General features: G+C 37.9%; 1 pseudogene; it reads right to left on the bottom strand.

The window, feature by feature from the left end:
- Window positions 1-4,598: 4,598 nt before the first annotated feature.
- The window catches only part of LOC102846289, a 10,437-nt pseudogene continuing 5,945 nt past the window's right edge, over window positions 4,599-9,090 (bottom strand).

The following is a 9,090-nucleotide window of genomic DNA, read 5'->3' as shown; positions in this document are numbered from 1 at the left end:
CAAACTGGGAGGAGGGTAGAGAGAATAGTGCAACAATGAATGAATGGAAACCCAAAATCTCTGTAAATGTTTATGAAAATTAATAAAATATAGAAAAAAAAAAGGACTGTTTGTTACCAGCCTTCAGAAAATCAAGAAATGAATTGCACTGGGAAAGTCTACATTAGGAACCTCTCTAAAATTGTTGAGGTATGATGACGTCAGTTTGAACACTAAGGTGTGTCTAATTCAGGCCATGGTCTTTCTGATCACTTGCTATGCATCTGAGAGCTGGACAATGAATAAGGTTGACCCAGAGAAGAATTGATGCCTTTGAGCTGTGGTGTCGGAGAAGAGTTCTGAGTATCCGTAGATGACCAAAGTAACAAACAAATATGTCTTGGAGAGGGTGCAACCAGAGGCAAAGATAACGAGGCTTCATCTCACATGCTTTGGGCATGTTGCTAGGAGGGGCTATTCCTTGGAGAGGGATGTGATGCTTCGAAAGGTAGAGGGTCAGCAAAGTAGATGAAGAACCTCAACCAGGTGGATTGACACAGTGACTAAAGCATTGAGTTCTAATGTATCAGGAAGTATGAGGATGGCACAGGATAGGACAAAGTTCAGATGTTGTTCACAGGGCTGCTATGACTCATGCTCAACTCGACAGCACCTAGCAACAGCAAACCTGGAGGTATGGCAAAACAGACTCATGCTCATTCAAATGTTCCATATGAGTTAGCGCATTGGTCAACCCTACTAGGGTTCTGTGCATTTCTATTAGTATCAGGCTATCCTCGTTTTTTTTTAATAAAATTTTTTCTTTTTTTGTTTTTGTTTTGGTTTTCTACCTATTTTTTTTTCTTTCCATTCATTCATTGTTGCACTTTTCTCCTCTCCCAACCCTTCTCCCTAGTACACTACCCTCTTGGAAAAGTAAAAGAAAAATCCTTTCATTGTTTTACAATCCCTCCCCCCAGGTCCACTACACTATGCAGCCTTTGCTCTGGACTCCTGTCATGACAAGAATACCTAATCACATGTCCCTTTTAAACAGTTTTCTCCCTCATCTGTTCCAATGCAGTATACATTATTGAACCCATCTTTCTCAGTCCTGCTTTACAACAGTGGCACCATGCAGAATTTGTCCTTTTGTGACTGAGATATTTCACCCAGCATAATTTCTTCTAGGGTCACCAATTTTGAATAATATTGCACAAGTTTCTTGTTTTTCAATGCAGCGTAGTATTCCATTGTGTGAATATGCCTCAGCTTCTCTGTCCATTCGTTTGTTGATGGGAAAATTTTTTATTTTAATTGTCATTTTAACGAAAGTTTACAGAAAAGTTAGATTTTCATTCATTCATTGTTATCCCCTCTTCCTCCCTTCCCCCTCCCCAAGTTGACTTCCCCCCAATAGTTTATTTACAAAATTCTAGTACAAATTTGAACAAATTCTTTCCATTTAATCCCCTCTTCCCCCTGTACATCCACAAGCCTCTGCTTCCAGCCTCTCCCACCCCTCCTAGATCCTTATACTCATTCTATAATAATGGTTTTATACAATATTTATCCTTATGTGACTGAGTTAGTTCACTCAGCATAATGCTCTCCAATCCCTCCCAAGTTAGGTATTAGTTTACAAAGTTACTACTCTTGCATGCTGCATAGTATTCCATTGTGTGAATGTACCATAATTTCTCAATCCATTCGTTTGTGGTTGGACATTTGGGCTGTTCCATGTTCTTATAATGGTGAATAATGCTGCTATGAACATTGGTGTACAAATCTCAGTTTGTGCCTCAGTTCTCATATTGTCAGGATATATTCCAGGTAGTGAAATACCTGGGTCATGTGGAATTTCCTTGTTCAGCTTTTTGAGGAAGTGCCAAATTGCCTTTCAGAATGGTTGCTCCATTTTACAATCCCACCAACAATGTATAAGAGTTCCTTTCTTGCCACATCCTCTCCAACATCTATTACTTGCTGCCCTGTTAAACTTTGCCATTCTTACTGGAGTGAGATGGTACCTCATTGTGGTTTTTATTTGCATCTCTCTTATTACCAGTGATTTGGAACATTTCTTCATGTGTCTGTTTGCCATTCGAATATCTTCCTCTGTGAAAATTCTTTCCATCTTCTGCTTGTTTTGTAATTGGGTTATCAGTCTTTTTCTTGTGGAGGCCCAGGAGTACTCTGTAAACCTTTGTTATAAGACTCTTGTCTGAGATGGTACTACCAAATGCTTGTTCCCAGTCTGTAGGTCTTCTTTTCACCCTCTTGGGAAAAGTTTTTGATGTGCCCAGAGATTTAATCTTTAGAAGGTCCCATGCATCAATTTTATCCTCTTTAGATTGTGCTTTCTGGTTGTATTTGGCAGTGTCTTTATACCTTGGACTAGCACTTCTAAGCTTGATCCCAGTTTGTCTCTTATGAACGTTATGATTTTGGGCTTTATTCCCAGGTCTCTGATCCACCTTGAATTGATTTTTGTGTATGGTGTAATATGTGAATCCTGTTTCAGCTTTCTGTAAGTGGAAGTCCAGTTTTGCCAGTGCCATTTGTTGAAGAGGTTTTCATTTCCCCATTTGATATCTTTGATTTCCTTGTCGAATATCAGTTGACCATAAAACAGCTGAGTCTATTTCTGGGTTCTCAATTCTGTTCCATTGGTCTGTGTGCCTCTCATTGTACCAGTACCATGCTATTTTGGTTACCACTGCTGTGTAGTAGGTTTTGAGGTCAGGGAGTGCTATGTCTCCAACCTCATTTTTGTTTCTCAGAAGTGTTTTGCTTATTCGCGATCTCCTGTCTCTCTAAATAAATTTGATAATTTCCCTTTCAATCCCCTTGAAAAATGAATTTAGTATCTGGATTGGGATTGCGTTGAACATGTAAATTGCCTTTGGCAGGATTGTCCTTTTCACCATATTGAGCCTTCCTATCCACGAACAGGGCACATTTTTCGATTTCTTTAGGTTTTTTATTGTGACTTTCAGAAATGCTCTATAGTTTTCTTTGTATAGGTCTCTTGTATCTCTAGTTACGTTCACTCCCAAGTATCTCAATTTGTGGTTGGCTATTGTAAATGGTATTGCTTTCTTTATTTCCATCTCTGTGTTTTCTGTGTTACTGTAGAGGAATCCTATTGATTTTTGGATATTGATCTTATATCCTGCCACTCTACTAAATTAGCCTATTAACTCTAACAAATTTTTTGTTGAGTCATTGGGGTTTTCTGTGTACACTATCATATCGTCTGCATACAGTGACAGTTTAACCATTTCTTTGCCAATCTGGACACCTTTTATTTCCTTCTTCTAGGCGTATTACCCTAGTAAGCACTTCCAATACAATATTGAAAAGAAGTGGGGACAGCGGGCATCCTTGTCTGGTCCCTGTTTGCAAGGAAAATGTTTTTAGTCTTTCTCCATTGAGAATGATGTTGGCTCTTGGTTTTGTATATATACTTTTCACCATGTTGAGGAAATTCCCTTCTATTCCAATTTTGCTGACTGTCTTTATCAGGAAGGATTGTGGGATTTTGTCAAATGCCTTTTCTGCATCAATTGCTAAGATCAAATGCTTCTTGTTATTTACTTTGTTAATATAGTGAACTACATTGATTATTTTTCTTATGTTGAAACATCCCTGCATACCTGTTATGAATCCCACTTGGTCATGGTGAATTATTTTTTTTGATGTGCTTTTGAATTCTATTGGCTAGGATTTTGTTAAGGATATTTGCACCTATATTCATGAGAGATATTGGTCTGTTGTTTTCTTTCTTGGTAATATCTTTGCCTGGTTTTGGTATTAGGGTTGTGCTTGCTACATAGGATGACTCTGGAAGTGTTCCTTCTTTTTTCATTTTTTTAAAAATAATTAAGTAGAATGGGTGCTAAATCCTCTCTGAATGTTTGGTACAATTCAGCTGTGAAGCCATCTGGTCTAGGACTTTTCTTATGGGGAAGTCTTTTTATGACCTTTTCAATTTCTTCTTTTGTGATGGGTCTGTTCAAGTGTTCTATATCTGTCCTTGTCAATCTGGGCAGGGGATGTGTTTCCAGGAATTTGGCCATTTCCTCTAGGTTTTCAAATTTATCAGAGTATAGCTTTTTTTTTACATTTAAAATGTCTTTATTCACTTAATACGGTAAATCCTGCTTTCTATTGAAAAACAATGGCATTTGTTTTTCAAATTGTCAAGCTTAGCTAAAAAAATCATTTCTCTTTTCTATATCATGTATTGACATGATAATGTAGGATAAATCAGTTTAATAGACATTATTAAATAATCACACACATATGTAGAACCTTGGAGACACAGTTCAAATGACAAACGAACATTAAGCAAAGGCACAAAGCTATCTTTAGCTTTATCTTTATCTGTAAGATGTGATTTACAAATGTGTTTGCACTAATGTCTGGTTACTAATTTCCTTTCTGTGACTTTTTAAATACCCAGTACCAAATCTTCCAGTTCTTGGAAGAGGGCTTTCTCCTTTTGAATTTTCTCCAACTGATTATTTTCCAGTTGTTTCCCAGTTGCTGCTTGTTCTTTCAGTTGTTCAATTGCTTTCCGTTTCTTCTTTAAGTTCTTAATTCTTTTATCTGTCTCAGGGTCTCCAGAAGTTGACTGAGGAGTAATTCGTGGTGTGTTCTGTGGGGCAGGATTAGGTGCCAAATCTTGACTCATCATTTCTTGCTTCCTGTTTTGCCGCTTTCTTCGCCTCATGCTACCGCTGATTTTTAAGGGCTGTCTTTGATAAAGGCTTATCAGTTCCTGATTGTGGCTTCATATTCTAGGGTGGTTCTTCCTCATGCAGTTTGGTACTGGTGACTGGCTTATTTCTTAAAGCTGGGGGTCTATAAACTGTTGCAACTTTAGGTTCTTCACTGGGTACTTCACTTGGAACTGCTTGGTACCTTATTGTTTTTGCTGGAAATATTCCATCTAAAAATGGCTGCCACATAACCTGACATCTTTCTACATGTGATGCTACACCATACTTCTGTAAGACAGAGCCAGTATAATACCAAATCTTGTACCCATTATTAACACGCAATCTGGAAGCACACGTGGCTGTTAAAATATGTTCCCCATCTACACACCAAGCAAAATACACAGAATCAGAGTCCATTGGTTTAGAAATAAGTTTGTAGTTTTTAACATCCCACACTTCCATTTGTCCTCTTAGATTTCCAAATCCAGCTAATACTAATATATGTCCATGAGGGCTGTAGTAGGCTGCATTTCGAGGACCAGTTCCAAAGTCAAATACAGGGTCGCATTTCAGGTTGAAAATTGTTGCTTTGGCAGGCATAAAACCATAAACAGCACAAAACTCTGTAGATCAAGAATTCCAAACCACATCATAAGTAGGACCATCTTTGAGTAATTTTACTACAGCACTTTCTCCATTTATCCCGATGTAGTGCAGAGTCTGTTCCCCATAGTAGGAAGCTCCTGTCTGTCAACATCTGTACTAGCTATTACTAACACAGCCGTGGCTTTTTTATACCACAGCATTGTAAACTTACCAGCTTTAAAGAAGCTCTTGTTGGCTAAGGCTGCGTGAGGTCCACCAAAGTTGGGGTCCTGATATAATCTAACAAATGATGGTGCACCCTTACTTCCTGGAACATAGACAGCCACCTTGCATGGCTGAGGTCCAGGTGATAGTACAAAATCATTAACTTTTTCCAAATGTAGTTTATTTGCGATTGTACTAAAATTGTTGTTTTCAAAGAAGTGAACTTCATTGTTAACATTTCTGGCACAAATAGCTTCATCTTCTGACCAGGATGGACACCAATTTAGCATTTTTTTCTGGATGAAAGACTTCAAACATGTTCCAGTATTCACATCATAAAGTTGTAGGTTGGGTGCCCCAGCTGTGCCATCTTTTGAAGTAGAATAAGGCTGCCATGTTGCCAGGATGGTGGTTTTTGGTGAGAACTCAAGGCAAACTGCCTTTGGAAGGTCGAAGGAGTGCAGTAGTTCCTTGTTAGTGATATTGATAATATTTCTTTTTTTCTCCACTGCCCCAGGCAAACAAGGTTCCATCTTTACTGAAGGTACAGACTTTGCATTTCTTCCCAGATTCCCAGCCAGGAGCAGTGTGGATGGCACCATCTTGTCCCGGAGTATAGCTTTTCATAGTATTCTGATATTATTGATTTAATCTCCTCTGGTTCTGTTATGATGTCACCTCTGTCATTTCTTAATTGAGTTATCTGTGCCTTTTCTTTTCTTTCTTTTGTTAAATTTGCCAGTGGTTTGTCATTTTTATTGACCCTTTCAAAAAACCAGCTCTTGGTCTTATTGACAGTTTCAACTGTTTTTCTCTTTTCTATCTCATTGATTTCAGCTCTTGTCCTTATAATTTCTTTTCTTCTTGAGGCTGTAGGATTAGATTGTTGATCGTTTCCTATTTGCTGAAGGTGCTGAGTTAGATCGTTGATTCTTCTTCTTTCTTCCTTTTTTATGTGCATGCTTATTGCTATGAACTGCCCTCTGAGGACTGCCTTAACTGTGTCCCAGAGGTTTTGGTAAGTTGTATCTTCATTATCATTTGTTTCAAAGAACTTTTTTATATCATTCTTTATTTCTTTTATAACCAAATCATGATCTAGCAGAGAATTATTTCATTTCCACACGGGTGGTTTTGTAAGCGTTACTCTTCTGTGGTTAATTTCTAATTTTATGGTATTGTGGTCTGAGAAAAGACTTTGTATTATTTCAATGTTTTTTAATTTGTTGAGGTTTGCTTTGTGACCTAATATATGATCAATTCTGGAGAATGTACCATGTGCACTTGAGAAGAAACTGAATTGAGTTTTAGTTGGGTGCAGTTCTCTGAATACATCCACAAGGCCAAGTTGTCTGATTGTATAGTTTAGATCTTCTGCATCTTTGTTGAGTTTCTTTTGAGCTGACCTATCCTTCTGTGACAGTGGTGTATTGAAATTTCCTACCACTATCGTGGTACTGTCTATTTCTCTCTTCAATTCTGTTAACTTGTTTTATGTATTTTGCAGGTCTATCATTTGGTGCATAAATGTAGACCGAGGTATGTCTTCTGGATCTATTGTGCCTTTAATCAGTATGTAATGCTCTTCCTTATCTTCGATGGTGTTTTTCATTCTGAAATCTATTTTATCAGAGATTAGTATTGTCATTCCTCCTTTTTTGAGGTTGCCATTGCTTGGTAAATTTTTTCCAGCCCTTGATTTTGAGTTTGTCTTTCTCTTCGTTTTTTAGATGTGTCTCTTATAGGCAATATATTGATAAGCTTTTCTTTCTTTTTTTATCCATTCTGTTACTCTTTTTCTCTTAATTTGTGTATTTAGTCCATTCACATTAACTGTGCTTATTGTCAGGCCAAGATTTATTTTTGCCATTTTGCAGTATTTTTTTTCTGTTATTTCTTTTTACTATAGTCCATTCATGACCTTTGATGTCTCTGTATATAGGACTTCACTTAAAAATTCTTGTAGTTTTGGTCTTGTTTTCACAAATTCCTTAAGGTCGTTCTTTTCTGCAAAGAATCTAATTTCCCCTTCAAATTTGATAAAGAGCCTTGCTGGATATAGGATCCTTGGCTGGCAATTGTTATCTTTCAACTTTCTCTATATGGTATCCTAGCTCACATGGTTTCTGCTGAGAAATCAGAACTTAATCCAATTATTTCCCCTTTGTAGGTAACTCTGCTTTTCTCATGCTGCTTTTAGAATTCTGTCTTTATCTTTTAATTTGGAGAATTTGACTATGATATGTCTTGGTGTTTTTCTTTTTAGGTCTAGTCTATTTGGTGTTCTCTGTGCTTCCTGGATGTGGATTTCCCCATTCTTCAAAATACCTGGGAAGTTTTCTTCCAGTACTTCTTCCACAATCTTCTCAGTTATTTCCCTTTCCCTCCCGTGTTCTGTAATTCCAATCATATGTATATTATTCTATTTTATGTCATCCCATATAATTAGGTTTCTAGTGAGGCTTTTGTCTTCCAGCTCACTGACTCTCTCTTCCATCTCTTCAGTTATAATTTTTTGTCCTACCAGCATGTTGGACACTTCTGCAATTTCATTCTTAATGTTCTGGATTGCATTTTCATGCTTTTCTGTTATTTACAGTACTGTGCTATACCTCTCTCTCGTGATGATTTTTTTTAATTTCTCAATTATTTCTTCTATCTTTTGTATTTTCATCATTATCTGTTCAAATTTCTCCTCATATGTATATTTCTTCTGGATTGTTGTCTCTGAAGTATTTGCTCTCTTATTGACTTCCATTGTTTTTTCCCCACACTTGTATCTTTTTCTGTAGCTGATCAAGCAACTCTCTATCAACATATTTCTTCTGATTTTCTCTCTCTGGGGTACTCATTGGATCTGCTTTTTTAGGAGAAGGGTTTTTTTGTTTCTTCATAATAGCTGATGTGGATTGCTGCTTTCTTGACACTATGGGAGTCTCTTAGTAGATATTGTTGTTGTGTTGTAGGTTGTTATAACTATAAAATTATCCAGGGTACAATAATGTTTTGTGAAGCACCTATATATTTGTGTTTCCTTCTTGCCAAGGGCCTCACTGAAGTTTGCCTGAGTCAGGGATCCCACATGGTCCGGCCTCCTCTTTGTTGCCTGAATTAGGAATCCCACATGGTCTGGCCTCACAGCAGTTTGTTCCCCAAAGTACCTGAGTGAGCACGGAGGAAGCCTGTTGTTCCCTTCTGGAAGTGGCTTGTCACCTCCTTTGAGAGGCCCAGGACCTCTCTGTTGCCTGAGTTAGGGATCCCACGTGGTCCAGCCTCACAGCTGTTTGTTCCCCAAAGTACCTGAGTTAAGGGATCCTGTGTGGTCAAGCTAGACAGCAGGTTTTTTCCAAAATAACTGCAGGAGCAGTGCAGGCAATGATGTCCAGTTGTGGGCTTCCTGCTCCATCCTATCCTATCCCTTGAAGTTCATTTTACTCTTATTAAAAAATTATTTTTTGACTATGAAAATGAATTAGACTGTATACCAAGGAAGGAATTTTTCTTTTCCTTTTCAAAGAGAGAACCAAACTGGGGGGGGGGGGTGGGGGAGGGAGACTGCAGGGGGATTGTATAC

The sequence above is a fragment of the Elephantulus edwardii genome, unplaced genomic scaffold, assembly GCF_000299155.1.
Source record: "Elephantulus edwardii isolate Elephantulus edwardi_28Jun2011 unplaced genomic scaffold, EleEdw1.0 scaffold00132, whole genome shotgun sequence".
Classification (NCBI taxonomy): Eukaryota; Metazoa; Chordata; class Mammalia; order Macroscelidea; family Macroscelididae; genus Elephantulus; species Elephantulus edwardii.
This window is presented reverse-complemented; position numbering and strand designations above follow the sequence as displayed.